The sequence below is a fragment of the Procambarus clarkii genome, chromosome 5, assembly GCF_040958095.1.
Source record: "Procambarus clarkii isolate CNS0578487 chromosome 5, FALCON_Pclarkii_2.0, whole genome shotgun sequence".
Lineage (NCBI taxonomy): Eukaryota > Metazoa > Arthropoda > Malacostraca > Decapoda > Cambaridae > Procambarus > Procambarus clarkii.
The window spans coordinates 42305965-42308800 of NC_091154.1; positions in this window are offsets into that span (position 1 = coordinate 42305965).

A 2836-nucleotide genomic window follows, 5' to 3' on the forward strand; every position below is an offset into this window, starting at 1 on the left:
CTTGTAGATAAAACATTCGGGATAATTCTTACAACAACCCTAGTTTGTTACACACTGTTGGCATTGAGGCACATTCCTATGTTCGTTTCCTTAGTGTAGACTGCAGTGTGGAAACCTCTGCTCCTTTCCATGGCTGTTACATCTAGAAAAGGCAGCTTCCTATCCTTATCCATCTCGTAAGTGAAACGCAACACAGAATTCCGCTCAAATGCCTCCTTCAGCTCCTGCAGATGTCTGACATCAGGTACCTGTGTAAAACTGTCATCAACATACCTGTAGTATATGGCCGGTTTCAAGTTCATGTCGGCTAAGTCCTTTTGTTCGATGGTACCCATATAGAATATATATGAATAGAATATGTAGAATATAATATATATATATATATATAGGATGTATATATATATATATATATATATATATATATATATATATATATATATATATATATATATATATATGTCGTACCTAGTAGCCAGAACGCACTTCTCAGCCTAATATGCAAGGCCCAATTTGCCTAATAAGCCAAGTTTTTATGAATTAATTGTTTTTCGACTACCTAACCTACCTAACCTAACCTAACCTAACTTTTTCGGCTACCTAACCTAACCTAACCTATAAAGATAGGTTAGGTTAGGTTAGGTAGGGTTGGTTAAGCTCGGTCATATATCTATGTTAATTTTAACTCCAATAAAAAAAAATTGACCTCATACATAATGAAATGGGTAGCTTTATCATTTCATAAGAAAAAAAAATGAGAAAATATATTAATTCAGGAAAACTTGGCTTATTAGGCAAATCTGGCCTTGCATAGTAGGCTGAGAAGTGCGTTCTGGCTACTAGGTACGACATATATATATATATATATATATATATATATATATATATATATATATATATATATATATATATATATATATATATAATTGCTGTGTTGTATACACAAGTTACCCATAGAAAATGTAGCTTGTAGTAGAATTTTCCGTCTATAGAAAACGGGATATCATTGCCACATACTATTATAAATTCACCACCTATTATGGTGGGAATTATTCTTAAATACATTAGTCTTTGGACTTTACCATCCTAAAAACATCTCATATAAATTATCTTAATTATCAATATTTAAAAAGAGTAAATGTGTCCATTCTATCAGTTACTGTCATCTCTACAAAGTGAGGGAAGCGTCAGTGGTGAGGGAGTGGTCAGCCATTGTTTTTAAGACCAGAGTCGTTGGAGCTAGTAACAGCTCCTATAAATTCTCTTGGACGAAGTGTGACGAAGATCAGAGTAGTGGTCTTCCATCCTCAACACGCTGTCAGCAAATACAAGGGAGGTGTCTTTCCGAAAACCGTTTATCTATTCATTTTTGGCCATTAATGTTAGGTAGATATTGGGTGAGCCGGTGAGATCACAAATGATCGACTCAAACAAGGTCAAGAAGAGGAAGCAAACTTTGTGAATCAGTTACTGGGTGATGGAAGCTGCCTCAAAGAGGATAATTTGGGGTCTACATCCTAGTTATACCTGATGAACCAAGCCTGCTGTGTAATAAGATAAGGAACCTCCTCGATGTATAGTAATATGTAGTTTAATACTGTAGTTTGATTGGCTGCATATATATATAAATTCAATATAACCCCCCCTAATGTGTAGTGGATCGATTTGTGAGATTATTGCAGAAATACAGTCCACTTATCATCATACAAATTGCTATCGAAATATATAAATTAATGTAAATATAAATTCTATATAAATTCATATAAATTAAATAAATATAAATCTCACAGGTCGGTTCCCACATTATGTATATGTATATGTATATGTATATGTATATGTATATATAAATATATATATATATATATATATATATATATATATATATATATATATATATATATATATATATATATATATATATATATATATATGTCGTACCTAATAGCCAGAACGCAATTATCGGCCTACTATGCAAGGCCCGATTTGCCTAATAAGCCAAGTTTTCCTGAATTAATATATTTTCTCTAATTTTTTTCTTATGAAATGATAAAACTAACCATTTCATTATGTATGAGGTCAATTTTTTTTTATTGGAGTTTAAATTAACGTAGATATATGACCAAACCTAACCAACCCTACCTAACCTAACCTAACCTAACCTATCTTTATAGGTTAGGTTAGGTTAGGTAGCGGAAAAAGTTAGGTTAGGTTAGGTAGTCGAAAAACAATTAATTCATGAAAACTTGGCTTATTAGGCAAATTGGGCCTTGCATAGTAGGCTGAGAAGTGAGTTCTGGCTACTAGGTACGACATATATATATATATATATATATATATATATATATATGTCGTACCTAGTAGCCAGAACTCACTTCTCAGCCTACTATTCAAGGCCCGATTTGCCTAATAAGCCAAGTTTTCCTGAATTAATATATTTATTATAATTTTTTTCTTATGAAATGATAAAGCAACCCTTTTCTCTATGTATGAGGTCAATTTTTTTTTATTGGAGTTAAAATTAACGTAGATATATGACCGAACCTAACCAACCCTACCTAACCTAACCTAACCTATATTTATAGGTAAGGTTAGGTTAGGTAGCCAAAAAAAGCTAGGTTAGGTTAGGTTAGGTAGGTTAGGTAGACGAAAAAACATTAATTCATGAAAACTTGGCTTATTAGGCAAATCGGGCCTTGAATAGTAGGCTGAGAAGTGCGTTCTGGCTATTAGGTACGACATATATATATATATATATATATATATATATATATATGTTGTTGAATATGATCGAAAAGTAAGATTAATAATTCTAACACGATTTTTTTCAATATTTCTTATG